Consider the following 23,169-nt stretch of genomic DNA (forward strand, 5'->3'; position numbering starts at 1 on the left):
CCCTTGGCCTTTACAATGGCCATGGAAGTCATCATCAGGGCCTCAAAATGGGTGGTGGGCGGTGAACGAACCAGGGCTGGGCTCCGTCTGCCACCCATCAGGGCATACATGGACGACATGACAACACTAACCACTACTGCAGCATGCACCAAGCGGCTACTTGGAAAGCTGCAGGAGAACATCAAGTGGGCCCGAATGAAAATCAAACCAAGTAAATCTCGAAGCATCTCCATAGTCAAGGGGGTGCTTAGAGACACAAGGTTCTGCATCGGTGACGACCCAATACCAACAGTGTCTGAGCAGCCAGTTAAAAGCCTGGGCAGATGGTACAATGCAAGTCTCAAGGACAAAGAGCAGGTGCAACAACTAAGGCAAGAAATTGTCAATGGCCTGGAGAACATCAATCAGACCCTACTGCCTGGGAAACTGAAGCTCTGGTGCCTACAGTTTGGACTCCTTCCTCGGACAATGTGGCCACTGACCGTTTATGAAGCCCCAATAACAACTGTGGAGAAGATGGAGCGAACCATAACTTCATACGCGAAGAAATGGCTCGGGGTCCCACGATGTCTAACTAACATCGGCCTATATGGCAAAGGGGTCCTGGAACTACCTCTCACTAGTCTAACAGAGGAATACAAGTGTTCTAAAGCAAGACTCCAGATGACACTGAGGGACTCTAGAGACAAGACCATCAGTGCTGTTGCGCCGCCCCTAGTAACTGGCCGGAAGTGGATACCATCTGATGCAGTACAGCAAGCTTCATCAGCCCTGAGGCACAAAGACATCGTGGGGCAAGTCCAGCAGGGAAGAGGAGGCTTTGGCCTTACGACAAGTAAACCAACTTGGCGAAAGGCCACAACATCAGAGCGGAGGACATTGGTGGTCGAGGAGGTGCGGCGACAGGAGGAGGCCGCAAGAAGTGCAAAGGCGGTCTCTCTTGCCAAACAGGGGCAATGGATGCAGTGGGAAGGTGTGGAGCAGAGGAAGATCAGCTGGAAAGAACTATGGGAAATGGAAGCAAGCAAGATCAGCTTCATCATCAGAGCGACTTATGACGTGCTTCCATCACCAAAGAACCTCCATCAGTGGTACGGTGAGGATCCAACCTGTGCCCTCTGCCCAACTCCAGCGACCCTCAAACACATCATGGTTGGCTGCAAGACCAGCCTCACGCAAGGGAGATACATGTGGGGGCATAATCAGGTACTAAAAAGCCTGGCTTCAGCCCTTGAGAACAGGCGGTGTGCGACCAACTCCTTGCCTCCAAGAGCAAGCAACCCCCCCCCCCCCCCCCCAAGGGCAACAACCTTTGTCCGAGAAGGACAGAAAACATCTAAACATCCTTCCACCAGATCAGAAGAAGGAAACCTATGCAGGGCCCGTGACTGGAGGATGCTGGCGGACATCGGCCGACAACTAATTTTTCCACCTGAAATTGCTTCCACCAACCTCAGGTCAGACTTGGTGCTCTGGTCCCTTTCACAGAAGACTGCTTACATCATAGAGCTCACAGTTCCATGGGAGAACTCTGTTGAGGAGGCCTATGAGCGTAAGAAGCTGCGCTACGCAGAGCTTGCAGCAGAGGCAACGCAGCGTGGCTGGAACACCAAAGTCTATCCAGTTGAAGTGGGATGCAGAGGATTTGTTGCGTCATCTACCATCAGACTGCTGAAGGAGCTTGGAATCCACGGTCAGGCTCTGCGGAAGACCATAAGATCACTCTCAGAGGCGGCTGAAAGAAGCAGCCGGTGGATTTGGCTCAAGCGGAAAGACCCATGCTGGGCCCCAAGTACGTCAGGGTGAATCTTTGGGACGGTTTGACACGGGACACGCGCTGAGGGCTGATCATCCTGCAGCGGGCCGCCCTTGTGGAGGGTGTATAGTGTTAAAAGGCCGAAACACCCAGTGATGCAAGGGTACACTACTGATGATGTGTCCTGTGCCCAACTGTCCTGAAGGTTACCCAGGCCAAGATATACGTATCCCCCCCCCCCGCCCCCCACCGATGTTGAGCGTCTACCACTCTCAACAATCAACGAATGTCGTGAAATGCTCCCCACCTATTGGCACAAGGGACTTCTTAACATCTTGTCCTGTGTACTTGATTCTGAAGGAAGTCCAATCCAAGATCATTGTCATATGCACAAGTGTCGTGAGGTGAAGGTACAATGAAAGTACAATTTACAGTATCACAGGTACATAGATGTCACACAATACCATAAATTATTCATATACATTTTGTATAAAGTAAAAATAAAATCTACAAGAAAATGAAAAAAAAGGACAATACAAAAAAAGACATGACATTTGCGCAAAACACACAATTAGAAATAAAGTCCTCAGTAGTGCAGTCGAAGGACCATAGTGTTCCATTCCAGAGGTAGGATTAGGGTTGTGTGGGTCAGTTCAAAAATCCGGTAGTTGTAGGAAAGTAGCTGTTTCTGAACCTGGCGGTGGGGGCTTTCGTTTATGTAACTCTTGCCCAGGCACGGAAATCGCTATCAAAATATGGAGGGGACCGGGGGACAGGGGAGCCACAATTTCTTGGCTAACGCACGCGCATGCGCACACTCACACACAGGCGCGAGGCTTCGGAGGCTCAATCCAGCGCTAAATGCAGCTCAACTCTGCTTGTCTCGGCGGGTGGGCGGCGCGACTCACGTCGCAGCGGCCTCTGCGGTCCGTCTGTTGTTTTTTTAATTTTTTGTCTCGTTTAAATGTAGTTTAAAGTGCTTTTTTTTAACTGGGTATGTGTGTGGGGGCGGGGGGGAAACTTTTAAAATCTTTCCCGTGCACGGAGAACCCGACCTTTTCTCTGTCGGGTCTCCGTTGTCGTTGGGGCCTAGCACCGTGGAGCGGCCTCCAACCGGAACGACCTGGGGCTCCAGTCGCGGAGCTGCAGACTTACCCACCATCGTGGAGCTGGCCGAGATCGGAGCGGGAGGAGCTGTGGTGGCGTGCTGCTGCGGCCCGACCCCTGAGATTCGGAGGCTCCGGCCGCAGGTCTGGTGGACGGTGACACCGGGAGCCCGGGGGTCCCTGCTGGGAGACCGCTTTTCGGGGCTTTTGCAACGGTGACTTCTCCCGCCCGAGTTGCGGGGTTGAAAATTACCTGGAGCCGGGCCTTGCATCGCCCGGCGCAGCTTTAAATGGCCACGGGACTTGCTAGCGCACGCCGGGGGCTCCAACACCAAGACCCAGAGCGCGGCCTTGCATCACCCGGTGCGGCTTTAATGGCCGCGGGACACTTACCATCGCCCGACGGGGGCTTTGACTCTGACATCGGGAGGAGAATGAGGAGTGTAGGGGAGAGATAAGACTTTGCCTTCCATCACAGTGAGGAGGAGATTCACTGTGATGGATGTTTGTGTAAATTGTGTTGTGTCTTGGTTCTTTTTCTTGTGTGTATGACTGCAGAAACCAAATTTCGTTTGAACCTCAATGAGGTTCAAATGACAACAAATAAATTGTATAATTGAAACCTACAGCCTTGCCTGGACTGACGGGCCACCAGCGCTGCTTCTCCACGCTGACTGTAAGCCCGGGCCATATTTCCCATGTCCTGGCTGGGCTGTAGGTTAACCTGGTGGGACAGGCAGAGTTGAGCTGGATTTAGCGGTGCTTCTCTGCGCTGGCTGTGGGCCTGGGAGTACAGCTCCCGTCTGACTTCCAACGTCTCTGGTCACCCGTGGGGGGAGGGGGGGGGGCACTCGGGTGGGGACGGGGCACGCCGGAGAGCCGGGATCGATCCTGGCTGCGGATGAGGTGCCGGTCTGTGCCGAGAGTGTTTTGGCACATCTCCCTCCTCCAATCACCACGCTCTATCCTCAGTCCCACCTCCCCTACTCCTCCCTCCTCCAATCATCACGCTGAATCATCATGTCCCGACCCCATTGCCTGCTGATCGACGTCTCTCTCGTCCAATCGGCACCCTCGATCAGCAGTCCCACCCCCACTGTCTCGAGGAATGTGGTGATTTCACCGTGTTTCAAAATCCGAATTACAAAAACTGGGGGAGATGTCCCCCACCTCTCAAAACAGAGGGGGGAACACCCTGGCCCCCCCCCCCCGCCCCCGGGATTTCCGCCTGACAGTAGGAGCGAGAATGCATGTCCTGCGTGGTGGGGATTCTTGTCAATAAATGTCACCTTCTTGAGGCAACAACTCGTGCAGATGCCTTCGCAGGAGGGAAGAGCTGTGCCTGCAATGGACCGGGCTGAGTCCTCCATTCTCTGCTTTATCTTGCATTGCTGTGCATTGGAATTGCCATAACCAGGCCATGATGCAACCAGTTAGAATACTTTTTACAATACGTCTGTAGAGGTTGTTTGAGTATTCAGTGCCATGCTGAAGCTCTTTAAACTTCTCAAAAAGTAAAAATGCTTTGTGATTGCCTCTATGTGCTAGGCTCAGGACAGATAACTTGAGATGTTAGTGCTCACTAATTTCAAACTGCTAACCTGCTCCACCAGTAACCCACCAATGATAACTGGCATGTGTTCTCCCAACTTCCCCTTCCTTGGAGGAGATGTTACCAAACAGAGTGGAGAGCCACTGAGATGGCATCTGCTGTTGACCTGTTGTGAGGATGGGCAACATGAAATGGATCCATGTTTAAGAAGGAACTGCAGATGCTGGAAAATCGAAGGTAGACAAAAATGCTGGAGAAACTCAGCGGGTGAGGCAGCATCTACGGAGCAAAGGAACTAGGTGACGTTTCGGGTCGAGACCCTTCTTCAGACTGATGTGAGGGTGAAATGGATCCAGGTCATTTCTGACACAGGAATTGAATTGAGCCACACCCACCCTCTTGAAGCTCTTCATTACAGGGGATGTAAGTGCTACCGGGTGAGTGCTAGTCATTGGGGCAGGTTACTGTACTTTCTTTCAGGTGTGCCGAGCTGAGCCAGGTCAGCTTGCTTCCATCACTGCGTGTGGGGAGTTTTAGCGTGTTTAGCAATCTAATTCTGCCCAAGCAGTTTATTCTTAATTATTAGAATTCTGATTGTAATGATGTCTTAGTGATTGAGAAACCCCTTGGTTTAACTACACTGAGACACAAGAGACTGCAGACGCTGGAATCAACAATCTGCTAGAGGAACTCAGCAGGTCGCATATCATCGATGAGAAGAAAGGTTGTTGTTGACATTTTGGTTTGAAATCTTGCATCCTCGTCATCTCAATCTGAAACATTAATTCCGGCCACCACTGCTGCAGAGTGGCTCAGTGCATATCATCTACAAAGTGCACTGTTGTTAACAGCCCAGCCTACTCTGACAGCACCTCCAAGACCTTTTTCTCTAAGATGCATGGAAACACCCCATATGCAGGCTGCACGCCACACTGAGTTGGTAATTTATTGACCACCGATCATTATTGTTCAACTTAAATCCTAAAAATCCCTTCACAGCAGTACTGTGGGAGCACCTTCACCAGAGGACTGTAGTGATTCAAGAAGTCAGCATACTATCACTTATTCAAGGGCAAGTAATTGTTGTCCTTGCCAGTGATACACAGATTTTGAAAATGAATATACATATACAATCTCCTAAGTTGTGCCCTGTGATTGTTGGAAAGGCTTTGAATGCCTATGTTTATTTCTCCATCTTACAGTCCTAAAATGGTCATGATGGTGTCAGATGCTCACAAGCTCAGGTCTGACATTTTCCTGCAATAGGGAAGGAAGGGTGCAGTGTTGGAGGTGTACTCATTTCATTCACTCTGTCCTCCATGGTTCTTCAGACCAAGGAGGAGAGCTGCCCTCCATGTCCTGGACCAGATATTTATCCCATCACCCGACATCAGTGGAGCAGATTATTCATTGTTATTATGGTTTGATCTTAAAAGGCATAAAGGTAGATAAATCCTCAGGACCGGCTTAACTGTATCCTGAGACATTGTGGGAAGCTAGGCAACAAATTCTCCAGGGAAGGAATTGCACGGCCCCAATCATAGTCACGGGTAAGATGCTGGATGACTGGAGGACAGTCAGTCTGGGTTTACGCATAGAAATCATGTCTCACAAGTTTCATTAAAAATGTTCTTTTAAGTCACCAAGATAATGGATCAGAGTAGCATGGTAGACGTTAATTTCATGGACTTTAGCATGACTTTTCCAAGGTACCACATGGGAAGCTTGTCTGGGTGGTTAGATCACATGAGATGCAAGACAAGCTACCTAACTGGATACCAAAATGGTTGAATGTAGTAGACAGTGGGTGGTGATAGAGGTTTGCTTTTTTAGACTGGAGATCTGTAACAAGTGGTGTGCTAAAGGGTCCTCTATTGTTCATTATTTATAGTAATGATTTGGATGTGAATGTAGGCGACATAGGGACTATGTTTTCAGATGATGATTGGTAGGAAACTCTGAAAATTATAAGAAAGATTAATAATTCGTAATATGTTCAACCCAAGAGTTTACATATTGGGAAAGCATGATGGAAAAAGAGGCCAACATAGTGAAATAACATTAGGATGTTAGGAGAGGTGACACATACATTTATCATGGTGTTTAGATTCCAAGGCAAAGCCAGTTTAAGTTAAAATAAATATTGGGTGGTTGTAAACCAAGCTGAGGGCAATAAAACTGATCAGGAAATAATGTGTTTTATTGATAGGCTTTCTAAATAACATGGAACAGAAGGTTAAAGACAATTTGATAGAAAAACAATGATGAAAGGCTACAGAGACATTGATCAATGATGAATTCAAAAATGCAAAATGCACAAGTAACGATTGTGTTGTAGGGGTATATAAAAATGCTGTGGGTGCGGCAAATCTTTGAAATACATTGGGTTCTCTCAGAGTGTTTCCCAGTGTGTTAAGGCCTTGAATAAACCAACTTGTATGAGAAACTCACACAAACTACTCCCTCTTTTCCTCTTCCCTTCCCAGCTCTCCCATAGTCCACTGTCTCCGCCTCTTCCTTTGTTCTTAACGCCCCACCCCCAAAAGTGGGTGGTATTGCAGATAGTGAAGATGGTTGTCAAAAATTGCGGCAGGATCTGTTACTATCACCCTTTGGGGTTCGTCCAATATTCATCAGTTATTAGAGGCACGAGACTGCAGATGCTGAAATCTGGAGGAAAAAAAATCAGCTGGAAGAAATTAGGAGATCAGGTAGCATCTGTGGAGGCAAGGAGATAGTCAATATTTCAGGTCTGATGCTGCATCTTAGCCTGAAATGGTGACTGTCAGCTTTCCTCCACAGATGCTGCTTGATCCACTGTGTTTTTCTAGCGGTTTCTTCTCTTGGACATTGTCTGGAGCAATAAGAACATATCCCAACCATGCTCGGCGTAGAGTAATGTCTCCTTAATTCCCAACAAGATTTATAAGTAATTGTAGTAGAGTGGGAGATGGTGTGTGAAACTCCGTTGTAGAGCTGGTGACTACTGCTTTAAATAATCTCTAGGACACACTTGGACACCTTCAGAACATGTTTGCACTTCATGCAATATGAACAACAGCTGCCACATACATTTACACCGATACATCACAAGGTGACACACACTTATGTTGATATAATTACATACAAATATACCCTACTGCTTTCCCTCTTGGAGACATTGTTTCACACATGTTCAGTAGTTACAGTGGCAGCTTCCTAACTGGCTGTTTCAGATGCTTGGACCTTCTTAACTGTATGTAGGATTCCAGTCTTACCCTTGTTCACCCGGCTCGACTAACTATTGTAGAAACAAGGAACCGCAGATGTTGAGTTGCAAAAAAATGCACAATGCGCTGGAGTAACTGAGCGGGTTCGGCAACATGCCCAAAGAAGAGCCCCGACTCGAAACGTCACCTATCCATGTTCTCCAGAGATGCGATCTGACCCACCCTAATCCTTTGTGTCTCTTTGATCTAAGTCTTCAGCAATTGATCCCCACGTCTATTTAAGTAATGTCCATCATAATATATTACCAGACTATATTCAGGAGCTACAGTCATTTGTTTAATGTTGACACTTCTGAGATTTCCTGCAATTCACATAGAATACTGAGTAATCCTGTCTCACCAAGATTCCACTGCTTGCATGCCATATTATACAGCAATCATACTACTCTCATTTGCTTGCATTATCTGAACATCATCTTGCCTACTGAGTCATTTGGACCATAAGATCATAATACATAGGAACAGAATTAGGCCATTCAGCCCATCGACTCTACTATTCGATTGTGGTTGATCGATTTTTCCCTCTCAGCCCCATTCTCCTGTCATCTCCCCATACCCTTTGATGTCCTTACAAATCAAGAATCTAGCAAAAATACCCACTGATAGCCTCCACAGCTGTCTGTGGCAATGAGCTCCACAGATTCACCACTCTCTGGCTAAAGAAATTCCTCCTCATCTCCATCCAAAAGGTACTTCCTTTTCTTTTAAGGCTGTGCCCTCTGGTCCGAGACGCTCCCACTGCTGGAAACATTCTCTCCACATCTACTCCATCTACGCCTTTCATTATTTGGTAGGAATCCACTCTGTCTACGCCTTTCATTATTTGGGAGGATTCAATGAGATCCTCCCTCATCCTTCTAAACTCCAGCGAGTACAGGTGCAGAGCTCGTCATATGTTAACCCAATCACACCTGGGATCATTCTTGTAAACCTCCTCGACCCTCTCCAACGCCAACTCAACATGCAAAATTACCTTTTGGAAATCCTGCACCAGCACTCCCAAGTCCCTGATGGGAGAGGGAGGAAGATGGAAGGACTGGAAAGAGAATGGCCCTTGAGTATGCTGGCGACCTTGTGGAGGCAGTGCAAAGTGTAAGTGGAATGAATGGAAGAGAGGTTGGTTAACATGGTGATCTGGGCTCCATCCACAACTCTGCATTTTAATTTAAAACTTAAAATTTAAAACGTGCTCATGTCCTTACTTCACCTGGTACCTAGAAGTGGTCCTTGAGGCATTATGCCATTGCTAATACTGCCCGATCTGTTGAGTATCCCAAGCATTATCAATCCTTTGCTCAGATCTCTCATGTGATCATTCTTCAGGTTTTGGCTAGCTGAACACCTTTTCTTGTCAACTTACGCTGCCTGAACACTGGCTCCAAACATCTGGAAGCCATCAATGATCCGACCATATTCTCATCTCTTGCTGTGCAGCACTGAGGCCCCATATTCAGTATAAACAATTAACAATGCCCCCTTGGTGGTTGGAAATGAGACCTCTTTTCACGGACCAATACAGTTCAGTAATTTTAACGATCCTTAGTAACCGTTGGTGTATATTTGTAGGGGGTCACTGTGTCACTGATGACCACTACAGAAATGACTTCCAGCCTGTTTGACACTGCACTGTTAAAATTATATGAAAGCTTTTAATTCCAGGGAACTACTGAACTTTGTGGGCTGTAGAATCATAAGAGGCATCTTCAATGTCTGATCCAAGATCACGGCTGAAGAGCAGCTTCTCTGCTTTTTTGGTTTGCATATGTCCCATTTTAGAAACACTTAGAATACAGTACATCATCTCTATTTTGCCTGGAATTAATTATATTGCAGCTAGACTTAATCACTCAATCAGACAAGGAGGCCACAGATCACATTGTGTTGTTTTACTCTCCTTTTCTAACTCATTTTCTTACACATAAACCAATCATTAATCTTTATCAGGGGCACCAATGTGACAGTTAATCTCCGGATCTAAGATACTGACAAGTGCTGACACTTCAGCCCTCATTTCATCCGGTCTGCTAACTGCTGAGATGGGTCAGGGCACACACAAACAGAGGTACATGATCCGCTGACCTCTCTGAGAGGAACGAGCAGCCACCAAGGTCAGCCATGACTTGGCAGCCTAGCCCACAGCTACAGAGCACATATGAAATCAAACAGGGGTATTGAAGCTCAGAAAATAGCCACACTGACCTTTGCCGACTTAAAGGTCTAATTTCCCAGACCTCTCTCCTTATGCTAAACTTGACCCTTCAGAGTTATTTCTGCCAGTAGCTAAGAATTTGCACAGGGACAAAGTGTCATTGCTGATACAATCAGGATCACAGCACATTCTGCGCCGAAATAAATCTGTTCAGATACAAGCAATGAACATGCTTATTTATGCATTCAGAGCGACTCTCCCATGGATGGTGAACCTCAAATAGCACCAGCAGCAAGTTCACTGAAATGACTCGCAAAACAGACTCAGTCAAATTCCATTCTGAACCTGTTTCCCAGCTTCACGAATTGCTGGCAGATAGGTTGCAGTTTTTCAGTGCAGTTCACTCACCATCAACCAAAAATCTGACAACTTCAAGCCCAAGTTACAGCTTTTATGGACAGGCTTTGAGAAACATAGCTGCCATAACAAGAATTAACTATAGGACCTTGGGGGGGGGGGGGGGGGGGGGGTCCTGTGGCGGTCCCTGGGGGGTAGGCCACTCCTTGGATCATCCCCCTCGCCGATTGAGGGACGGGGCGTTGGTCTGCCACGGGGTTTCCTGACGACTCCCTAGGGGTAGAGATAAGGGTGTCGTGGTGTGTACTCGGACTGCTGGAATTAAAAAGCTTCTTTTGAATCCGCCTGGTGTCCGGTCTTTTCCTGACCTTGACCAGGCCACTACACTAATTGTGTTTAAGGATTTTCTGAAATAAGACACCATAAAATTGATTACAAACCCTCTCTACAAATGATTTTAATTTATTATCTAACTGATAATTTTGCATGAGTGTAATTGCAAAATGATTCAATATGTTTTTTTCACATTGATCTTCATTTATTTAAAAATCAGCGCATTTGAAGATTGATTCTGACTAAAACAAGCTCTTTAATATCATGAATAGAATTTTAACTGTTTTAATAAAACCACAGCAGGTTGCAATTTTAATAAGTATCAGGAAATATTTCATTAATCTGATGATGGCATATCTCGCAGAGTTGCTTCCTTATAGCAACCCAACCTAAATCCTGTTCTCAGGCCCTGACCTCTGGGTGGAGTTTGCCTGCTCTCCCAGTAAACTGGTGGACTATAGGCAAGGCAAGGCAACTTTATTTATAGAGCACATTTCATACACGAGGCAGACTCAAAGTGCTTCACATAAAAACATGTCATACAATAAATGAAATAATAAAATGAAATAAAATAGAAGAACTAAAAGAAAAGAAAAACAAAATTAAAAATGCATTATAAAAAGTGCAAAAGTTAAAAGTGCAATGTAGTTAAGATTTAGCTGAAAGCTAAAGTAAACATAAAAGTTTTCAGTCTTATTTTAAAAGTGGTCAAAGTTGAGGCAAGTCTTAAATCTTCAGGAAGTTTATTCCAGCTATTTGTTGCATAGGGAGAACATCTCCTCCTCACTGACCATCAACACATCTGCACCTCAAGTCTTGTGCTTAGAACCTGCTCTGCTCTCCTTATGCCCAAGACTATGTGGTTAAACAGATCCCCAGAGCAATCTACAAATTCACTGATAACATAATTTTCATTGGCCAAGTCACAAGGGGCAATGAATCAGTGTACAGGAGAGAGGTAGAACACCAGATTCATAAGATCATAAGTGATAGGAGTAGAATTAGGCCATTCGGCCCATCAAGTCTACTCCACCATTCAGTCATGGCTGATCTATCTCTCCCTCCTAACCCCATTCTCCTGCCTTCTCCCCATAACTTCTGACACCCGCACTAATTAGCTGTATTGCAACAAAAAAAGTCTCACTCAACATCAACAAAACCAAAGACCCAACTGCTGACTTCAGAAAGGGAAGGTCAGATGACCATGTCCCATTTTCATAGGTCAGTTGGTGGTGAAGAGACTCAGCAGCTTCAAATTCCTGGGCTCTAATATCTCGGATGACCCGTCCTTGGCCCAGCAAAGAGATGTAATCAGGAAAAAATATGTGTCAGTACTTTAGTACTTTTACATTCTTGGAAGTTTAAAGAGCATGTCACCAAATTTAAAAAAACTTTGACAGATGAACCTTAGAGAATATTCTAACTGGTTGCCTCATGGCCTGGTACAGCAATTCCAATGTACATGAGTGCACGAGGCTACAGTGAGTGGTAGACTTAGCCAAGTCCATCCTGGGCACAAACTTCCTCACCATTGAAAGCATCTTCATGAACCACTGACAACATCTGTCATCAAGAATCCCCTCCATCCAGACCATGCCCTCTTCTTGTTGCTACTATTGGGCAGGAGGCAGTAGCGGACTGGGTCTAAAAATATTGGTTGCCAGGAGACAAAGGGGGCCCACTTCATCAGAGGCCCACTTGATATAGGGGGCCCACTTCACCAGGGTCCCACTTGCCATCGGGCAAGTTGACACCCTGGCCAGTCCGCCACTGGCAGGAGGTACAGAAGCTTGGAGTCCAACCATTTGGTGCAGGAACATCTGCTTTCCTGTAACCATCAGGTTCTTGAACTGACCTGCACAAACTTAATCCTACATGGCAACAGAACATTATAGATCACCACTTGCACGACCGTGGACTTGTTTTCTAACTTGTTTTTTAATTTTTGTACTAATATCTTGTCTGTTTGCACAGTCTTTATCACTGTCCTGTAAAGATTTTGTATAATGTATGTGATTTATGCTGTTGTGTGTGATCAGCGTCTATATGCTTGTCATGCTGCTGTCATTTTCATCGGTACCTCACTGTACTTGTGTATATGACAATAAACTCAGCTTGATTTGACTTGACCTGGTTTCATAGAAACATAGAAACATAGAAAATAGGTGCAGGAGTAGACCATTCGGCCCTTCGAGCCTGCACCACCATTCAATATGATCATGGCTGATCATCCAACTCAGTATCCTGTACCTGCCTTCTCCCCATACCCCCTGATACCTTTAGCCACAAGGGCCACATCTAACTCCCTCTTAAATATAGCCTCTGGATGTAGTTTCTTCTCACACACCTCAAAGACGTTCAAATTGATAAGTTAATTGGAACTGTAAATTATCCCAAGAGTGTGTGGGTGAGTAATATCATTGGGTATAAGGTGATGGGAATGTGGGGAGGATAAGATTGGAAGTAATGAATGTTAATGTGACTGTGCTTAATAGTTGGCTTGGACTTGGTGGACCAAAGGACATGTTTCCAAGCTGTATGCCTCTTGGACACTATTTAAAAAAAGTTCTAAACATCTACCCAATTTCACTGGACTTCACAATCAGCAGTGTGCAAACTGGTTAAGTGGAACCTTGATTAAACAAATGTTAAAACTAGTCAATGCAAAATTTCCTTATATCAATGATTGCACTCTCATACTGTCAACCAAAAGTTTCAATCAAAATGAAAAACATTGTTCATAAACTTAAAATAATTCATTTTCTTCAAATACTTAAAACTAACTGATTTCTGGGGGAAAGGGTTTGTCTATGAGCAGTCTTGACATTCTGCAGCAGAGGATCAAGTTTTTAGTGAGAATATTGGAAATACACCAAGTTAGATAGCCTGAAGTGAGAAACAATTCATATTTCAGGTGAATGACCCTTCAGTGGATAGAGTCAGAGAGTCATAGAGCCATACAGCATAGAAACAGGCCCTTTGTTCATGCCGGGCGAGTTGCCCATCAAGCCCGGCCGAGTTGCCCATCCCATTTGCCTGTGTTTGGCCCATATTCCTCTAGGCCTTCCCTATCTACAGGTATGTACCTGTCCAAATGCCTTTTAAATTGTGTTTTTGTACTTGCCTCCACCACTTTGGTAGGAAACTCATACCATTTGACCACCACTTTGTGAGTGAAAAAGTTGCCCATCAGGTTTCTTCTAAATCTTTCCCTTTGCACCTTATACCTATTCCCTTCAGTTCTTGAGTCTCAACCCTGGGGAACAGACTATGTGCATTCACCCTATGCCATTCATGATTCCATACTCCGATATAAGATTACTTCTTGGCCCTCTGTGCTCCAAGGAATAAAGCACTAGTCTGCTCAATCTCTTTCTGTAGCTCAGGCCCTTGAGTCTTGGCAAACATCCTCGAAAATATTTTCTGAAAACTTTTCAACTTAATAGCATCTTTCCTAGGGTCACCAAAACTGAATACAATTCTCCATGCGCAGCCTCATCAATGACTTGTACAGCTGCAACATAATGTACCAACTGCTCGAGTCAATGTCCTTACTGACGAAGGCAAGCATACCAAAAGCTTTCTTCACCATCCTGCCCACCTGTCATGCCATCTTTCATGGAACTAACTCCTGGGTCCCTCAGTTCTAGAATACTCCCCACATCTGAATTGTTATTCACACTACATGTTTATCATTGTGAGGGACCATGTGGCCATGAACATGAACATTCATAGATCCGTGAGGAAATTAGGTTTTATACATCCTATCTTTCGGACACCATTCAGACTCCCAAATATCAAAATTTGAGAGACACATGCACAGACACACATTAAACTAACAATACACCTGATGACAACCTGATAATCATAGGTGACGATGAGTCAGAGTTTAGAAGGTGAGATCGATCAACTGATCAAATTGTATCACAACAACAACCTTCCTCTCACAGGATGGCACAACGGCGCAGCAGTAGAGTTGCTGCCTTACAGAGCCAGAGACCCGGGTTTGATCCTGACTATGGGTGCTGTCTGTATGGAGTTTGTACGTTTCTCTGTGGCCGCGTGGGTTTGCTCCAGGTGCTCTGGTTTCCTCCCACATTCCAAAGATGGCTTGTAGGTGAATTATCCTGATTCTCAACCCTGGGAAACAGAGTAAAAACTGTCCCTAGTGTGTGTAGGATAGTATTAGTATTAGTCTGAAGAAGGGTCTCGACCCGAAACGTCACCTATTCCTTTGCTCCACAGATGCTGCCTCACCTGCTGAGTTTCTGCAGCATTTTTGTCTACCTTTGATTTTTCCACAATCTGCAGTTCTTTCTTAAACATAGTATTAGTGTTGATGATCACTGGTTGACTCGGTGAGCCTTAGGCCCTGTTTCTGCACAATATCTTTAAAGTCTAAAGTAAAGACCAAGGAACTGATTGTGGACTTTGGAAGAGGAAGAATGAGGACCCATAAACCTGTCTTCAATGATGGGTGGAGAAAATCAAAAGCTTCCAATTCCTTGGCGTGCCTATACCTGAGGATCTCCCCTGGACCCAGCACATTGGTACAATCATAAAGAAAGTCCATCAACACCTCTACTTCCTTTGAAAATTGAGGAGATTTGGCACGTCAATGGATAGATACTCTCTTGAACTTCTACAGGTGTACAGTAAAGAGCATATTGACTGGTTGCATCACGGTATGGTTCAGCAACTCAAACACCCAGGAACAAAGGCGATTGCAAAAAGTGGTGAACGCTGCCCAGTCCATCACGGGTACTGACCTCCCACCATCAAAGGTATCTACAAGAGTCACTGCCTTAAAAAAGACAGCCAGCATCATTAGAGATCCACATTAACCTGGCCTTGCTCTCACCTCAATCCTGCCCCTGGGAAGAAGGTATACAAGCCTGAAAACTGTAATATCCAGATTCAGGAGCAGCTTCTTCCCTACAACCAATAGGCTATTTAACACTACAAATAGGCTCCAAACGATACAGATTGAGGGACGTTATTTTTGACTTTGCACTATTATTGTCTATTTATTTGATTTTTTTAATATATACTGATTTCTTTCTTGTTTATTACGGGTTTTACAGAGTACTATATTTACATATCTGTTGTGCAGCTGCGAGTAAGGATTTCATTGTTCAATTTCTGAACGTATGACAATAAAACACCTTGACTCTTTGACTAATAAACTTTCTCATGCCTTGCAAATCACAGCCAAAGAATGCAGAACTGGCAGCTTATGACATCAGCTAGCTCAATGTTTTTTTTGATGCCAGCGCTGCCATTTTCAAACACTGTGGTCCAAATATTGCCCTCAATTAACCCCATGCCAGCACAACACCGGTTTATAGCATTCTCCCTAGAAGGACCATTTAAGTAGACCATAAAATACCTGCAGGACAGCTGTCAGATTTTATTCTCCAGTTGCTGTGGAATCCTGCAGACGTTTAAGGATCCATATACTATCTTAAAAATCCAATAGTCCATGGTCAGGGTTTTAAAATTTTATTCCTTCTACCATTTCATTTTTTCCAGTTGCCATTTTCCCATCCAGCATTCATGTTATAACCAAATTCCTGAAATTGAAATGAGTATTCTATTTTGTTTTTAAATATGATTAAATCTGACCCAGTTCTTCCTGCTTGTCACCTGCATAATGGTGCATCGCTTCACCTTTTCAAAGACCGATCTATAGCATTTGAAACAAGCAAGTTCTGACAAACCTTCTTTTCTGCTCACCTGCAAGCTGCATGCTGAACTCATATTTAAATAACTATAGCTGTGTCCAATCACATTGGAAGCATATCAGCCATAATCATGTTGATCACAAATTCATTTGATACTCGGCAAATTTTACAATTCGAACAAATCAGCGTGAAACATAACAAAGAGCATCAAAATTAAGACTTAAAGTATGACCATAATCAAGGTAAATATTATATCAATGCACTGTCTTGATCAGCATAAGCATTAGCTTTCTGGTAGCTGCATAACATAAATTATTCATAATTTATACGTAGAATATAGAGAACATAGAACATAGAGCAGTACAGCATGAGAACAGGCCCTTCGGCCCACAAAGTCTCTGCTGAATATGATGCCAAGACCAAATCGTATTTTTCTGTACATTATCCATATCCCACCATTCCCTGCATATCCATGTGCTTATCCAAAAGTATCTTAAATGCCACTATCATAATCTGACTCAACTATTACCCACGCAGTGTGTTCCACGCACTCACACCATGCCACAACCCTTCAGCAATCCAAGTCTGTCCAACCTCTCCTGCAGCTAATCCAGGTAGGAATCAGATCATTCTGGTAAATCTCCTTTGCATCTTTGCACCCCTGCACCTTTTGGAATGATAGAGGAGACTTGATGGGCTGAATAGTTCTACTCCGAGACTTATGAACTTATGATCATCCTTCCGGTAATGGCACAATCAGAACTGCACATAATACTCGAAATACTGGAATAAATTCACAAGACAGTGAAAAGTGTAAGGCATGAAACGATACATTGTGCAAAAAACAAAACATTAGTGCAAAAACATAATCAGAAAACAAATCCATTTTATTGCGAGAATTAGTCTAGTATTCTGTTGCTGATACAGGGTTAGGTTTGTGCCAATCAACAAGTTCCGGATTGTTGTCGGAAAATGGTTGTTCCTGAACCTGGTGGTGTGGGACTTCAGGTTTCTCTACCCCCTGCCCAATGGTAGCAATAGGAAGCGGGCATGGTTCAGATGTTGGGGTTCCTTTATGTAGTTGATACTTCACGTGGATGCTAATGATGGTGGGGAGGGCTGTGCTGGGATAAACTGGACTTTGTCTACCACTCTTTGTAACCTCTTGTGTTCCTGTATGTTGGAATTGCCGCATCAGGCCATGATGCATCTTGTCAAGACACTTACTACTTTGCATCTGTAGACGTTTGTTAGAGCATTCGTTAATATGCTGAAGATAGACACAAAAGCTGGAGTAATTCAGCGGGACAGGCAACATCTCTGGAGAGAAGGAATGGGTGATGTTTCGGGTCGAGACCCTTCTTCAGACTGGTTAGGGACAAGGGAAATTAGAGATATAGACGATGATGTTGAGAGATAAAGAACAATGAATGAAAGATGTGCAAAAAAGTAATGATGATAAAGGAAACAGGCGATTGTTAGCTGATTGTAGGGTGAAAACGAGAAGCTAGTGCAGCTTGGGTGGGGGAGGGATAGAGAGAGAGAGGGAATGCCGGGGCTACCTGAAGTGAGAGAAATCAATATTCATACCACTGGGTTGCAAACTGCCCAAGCGAAATATGAGATAGTGTTTCTCCAATTTGTATTTAGCCTCACCCTAACAATGGAGGTGACCGAGCAAGAAAGGTCTGTGTAGGAATGGGAAGGAGGATTACAGTTTCCAGCAACCTGGAGATCAGGTAGGTTCTGGCGGGCTGAGTGAAGGTGTTTCGTGAAACGATCGCCCAGTCTGTGTTTGGTCTCGCCGATGTATAAGAGTCCACATCTTGAACAATGGGTACAGTAGATGAGGTTGGAGGAGGTGCAAGTGAACCTCTGCCTAACCTGAAGGGACTGCCGGGGTCCCTGGACAGAGTCGGGGGTGGAGGTATAGTGACAGGTGTTGTATCTTCGACGGTTGCAGGGGAAGGTACCTGGGGAGGGGGTGGTTTCGGTGGGAAGGGATGAGTTAACCAGGGAGCTGCGGAGCGAACAGTCTCTGCGGAAGGCGGAAAGGAGTGGAGATGGGAAAATGTGGCTAGTGGTGGGATCCCATTGGAGGTGGCGGAAATTTCATAGGGTTATGTGTTGTATGCAACGGCTGATGGGGTGGAACGTAAATTATCATATTGAATGGCTCGAAGGGCCGAATGGCCTACTCCTGCACCTATTTTCTATGTAAGGACTAGGGGCACTCTGTCTCTGTTGCGATTAGGGGGAGGGGGAGCAAGGGTGGAGCTGCGGGGTACCGAGGAGACATGAGTGAGGGCCTCATCTATGAACCCCCATTCCCTGAAGAATGAGGACATCTTGGATGACCTAATATGGAACACCTCATCTTGGGCACAGATGCGGCTTAGATGGAGGTATTGGGAGTAGGGGATAGTCTTTGCAGGAAGCAGGGTTGGAAAAAGTGTAGTCGATATAGTTGTGGCAGTCAGTGGGTTTGTAATAGACGTTAGTCAATAGTCTATTTCCTGTGATGGAGACTGTGAGATCAAGAAAGGAGAGGGAGCTGTTGGAGATGGTCCAAATAAATTTGAGTGCAGGTGAAAATTGGTGGTAAAGTTGATGAAGTCCATGAGTATGCTGAATCTATTTGTGTATATATGGAGGATATATTTGTATATTTGATAAATGGGAGCATTGTAATGGATTAGAGTCTTACAGCATTGAAGCAAGCCATTTAGTCCAAGAGTCTATGCAGAAATCACCTGTTTACAACTAAGTCTGAACGCATTCCATTTTGGTCTCTGGATATTCTCATCAATTCCCCCAGATTCTACCACTCATCCACACACTAAGAGTAAGTGACATGGCTAACTTATCTACCAACCTACATGTGTATGAAGGAACTGTAGATGCTGGTTTAAATCGAAGATAGGCACAAAATGCTGGAGTAACTCAGCGGGACAGGCAGCATCCCTGGAGAGAAGGAATGGGTGACGTTTCGGGTTGAGATCCTTCTTTAGTCTGAAGAAGTTGTCCTTCTTAAGGCAAGGAGGTCAAAACAGAAAACAGATGTCCAGGTTAATCTGACTATAATCTTGAGTAATTTCAGCAAGGGTTCTCTACACTTTATTCTTCACTCCTCTTCCATGAAAACCCTAATTACCTCTGGGATGGCATATCAATTTTCTGTAGTCCATTTACATTGGAACAAAACTTCCTCTGAATACAAATGTTGAATAACTTCTTGCCATTTGAAAGTATTTAATGCTAGAAGTTCTTAATCATACACATATTAAAGTGCTACTGTAAAACGGACCCATATGTGCGAGTCTTGTCTTGTTGGAGCTGTATTTTCTTCTGTGCTTCTGTGTGAAGTCATGTTTGAAACATATTGAGCCTTAACTTCGCTATTTCAGCATATCAAGGGCTTGTTAGCTGAGAAATACTGAATGTCTGTCAAACTGAGTTCATGCTAATTGGATTTGATTCTCCAATTCTTACAATGAAACTGGCTGCTTGTTCATAGCTAGAACAAATCTACTCTACATGACAATTGGCAGAGAGCAGACCCCTCCATTTACTGGCAAGGACCTGAGTATCATCATTGATGAGGCAAAGGTAGGAGGGGTGCTTTTCAACAAGGATGATAAGGGGTACATTCCATCTCTTGATAAAGGATTTGGGAGAAGATGACAAAAGAGACAACTGCTAAGTGTGATTCACCACGAATGTGCAAAAATGCCACAAAAACTTAAATGTTCTCCATTATCTGGTCAAGGTTGCTGATGCAATCCACACAATTCCATAGAAACAAAAGCAGCACTCAACGCCCACCTCTACTGCAACACTTAAACACACATACACACTCATAAGCACACACGCTCATCTTATAACACCTACACATGAGCAGGCACAAAAGTTTGCAGATGATACAAAAGTGGGTGGCATTGCATATAGTGAATGTCAGAAATTGCAGCAGGATTCTGATCGGTTGGCCAGGTGGGCTGGGGAATGATTACTGTAACTTAATATAGAGAAATGTGAGGTAAGTCTAACATGGAAAGTCAACATGGTGAATGGTAGGGATCTGGGAAGTGTTATAGAGAAAGGGGATCTAGAAGTGCAGGTACATAGTTCCTTGAAGATGGCATCACAGGTTTTTGGCTCATTGTCCTTCATCAGTCAGACCATTGAGTATAGAAGTTGGAAGGCTATGTTGCAGTTATACATGACATTGCTGAGGCCGCATTTAGAATATTGTGTTCAGTTCTGGGCACCATCTTTTCTGGGTACAGAAAATACTTACGAGGATGTTGCCAAGGTTCAGAGCAATAGTGAGAGGTTGAGCAGGTTGGAACTCTATTCCTTGGAGCACAAGAGGATGAAGGGTGATCTTATGGATGTGTATTAAATCATGAGAAAATTAGATCGGGTAGACGCACAGAATCTCATGCCCAGAATAAGGGAATTGAGAACTATGGGGAAAAGGTTTAAGGTGAAGTGGAAAGATTTAATAGTAATCTGAGATTTAAAGTAATTCATACCAAGGGTGGTGGGTGTATGGAACGAGCTGCCAGAGGAGGTAGTTGAGGCAGGGACTACGACAATGTTTAAGAGACAAATAGACAGGTATATGGAGCGGATATGTTTGGAGGGATATGCTCCAAATGCCGGCAGGTGGGACTAGTGTAGATGTAACATGTTGGGCCAAAGGGCCTGTTTCCACGCTGTATGACTCCAAGACACTATGACAAAAACAAGTGCACATGTAAACACATAAACAAATACCTACAGTAGACATGCATGCAAACACACTAGCCTATACACACACGCCCAGCAATGCACACACACATCTTTCAACACACACATCGTTCAAATCAGACAAACACACTCAATGACACATACAGATATGTACACATACACAAAAAGACCATAAAGCATACCATGTATGCAAGCTTGTATATACACATACCGATTGCCTCTAAAAAGGGTGGGCTACAATCACAGTATCATTAGGGTAACATAATGCATAGAGAAAATGCATGCACAAGGGAGGAAAAATGAAGTATCTATGGATACACAATAAAGAACCAATCACACAGATAAGCTTTGTTCACATACCATCTTTTCATGATAATCACAGGGAATCTCAAACATTATATTCATTGGACATGTTCTGTAGGTTATGGAAAAATGGCCTTGACTTAAAAATGAAATTAGTGATAACATTAGATCCGAAAGGGAATCATATAAAGTTGACGGTAAAGCAGCAGACATGAGGATCAGTCTCAGTTTAGAATTCAGAAGAGGACAAAAAGATTAAGAGGAGAAAAAACTGCACGAGAGCGAGCTTTCAGGAAACATGAAAAAAACCATAACAGCTTCTGTAAACATGTAAAGAAAATAAAGAGAAAAGTAGTCCCCCCTACAGTCAAAAACAGGGGTGTTTAATTGACACCAAATAAATGGCCGTACAAATTACTATGGTTCTCTTTTAACTGAGGATTTGAATTACACATCCAGCAATCTTTGGTAATCAATAAACTAGTGAAGGGGAAGAAGTGAAGGAATTCAGTATTTGTAAAGAAATAGTACTTAATTTCTGATTGAGTGCATTCTGGGACATAGTGAGAAGCTGGGGGAGAAATTACGGCCACTGGCAGAAATATATGTATCATTAATAACCATGGGTGAGGTGCAGGAAGACTGGGGATAGCTAATGTTGTGCCTCTATTCAAGAAAGGCTGCAAAAAAAAGCCTGGTAACATCAGGTTGGTGAGCCTAACATCACTGGAGTTATTATAGGGGATTCTGAGAGGATCTATAGTATGTGCATTTGGAAAGGCAAGGATTGATTGGGGAGACTCAGCATGTATTTTTTTGTGTGGGAAATCATGCTTCGTGAGTTGGATTGAGCCATTTGAAGAGGTGTTGAAGAAGATTGATGTGGGCAATGCAGTAGACGTTGAGTACATGGACTTTAGCAAGGCCTGGCCGTAGACAAGGTAATGCATGGCATGGTACGCTAGTCAGGAAGTTGGATCACATGGGAACCAGGGCAAGCTAACCAATTGAATACAAAATTGTCTTAGAGGCTTGTTTTTCAGACTGCAGGACTGTAATGAATGATATACCGCAGGGATCAGTGCTGGCCATTATTTATTTGTTCATTATTCATGTTGCTTGTGGTTTGAATGTTAATATAGATGGTAGAGATGCTGCCTTACAGTGCCAGAGATCATTCAGTGCTGTTTGTACGAAGTTTGTGCGCTCTCCCTGTGATCACATGGGTTTCCTCCGGGTGCTCTGGTTTCCTCCCACATTCTAAAGATGTGCAGGTAGTCTCATGTAAATATCTGGACAACTATTGAATTCCTTCCACAGAAACGTTCCCTCCGCAATTCCTTGGTTCACTCATCCATTGCCACCCATTGCTACCCAGACCACACTCTCCCCAGGTACTTTCCCCTGCAACTGTATGAGATGCAATAACTGTTCTTATACCTCCTCCCTTGCCTCCAACCAGGGATCCTAGTGATCCTTCCAGGTGAGACAGAGATGTACATGTGTGTCCTCTAACCTCATTTACTGCATCCAATGTTCCTAATATGGGCTCCTGTACATTGGTAATACCAAGCGTAGACTTGGCGACCGCTTTGTCGAACACCTGCGCTCGTTCCGCCATTGCCTACTGGATCTCTCGGTTGTGAACTATTTTAACTCACTTTCCCATTCCCAAACTGACCTTTCTGTCTTGGACCTCCTCCTCTGCCAGAGTTAGGCCACACACAAACTGGAGGAACAGCATCTCATATTCCACTTGGATAGCTTCCAACACATGATATGAACATTGAATTCTCCAAATTTAGGTAACGTCTACAAACACCTCCCTTCCCCCTACCGTTTCTGCCCTACAAAACTCTCCTCCCTTTTCTTCCCATTCCCCCCCTCCACCAAACGTCCTTTAACCAA

Source organism: Amblyraja radiata, chromosome 13 (assembly GCF_010909765.2).
Source record: "Amblyraja radiata isolate CabotCenter1 chromosome 13, sAmbRad1.1.pri, whole genome shotgun sequence".
Classification (NCBI taxonomy): domain Eukaryota; kingdom Metazoa; phylum Chordata; class Chondrichthyes; order Rajiformes; family Rajidae; genus Amblyraja; species Amblyraja radiata.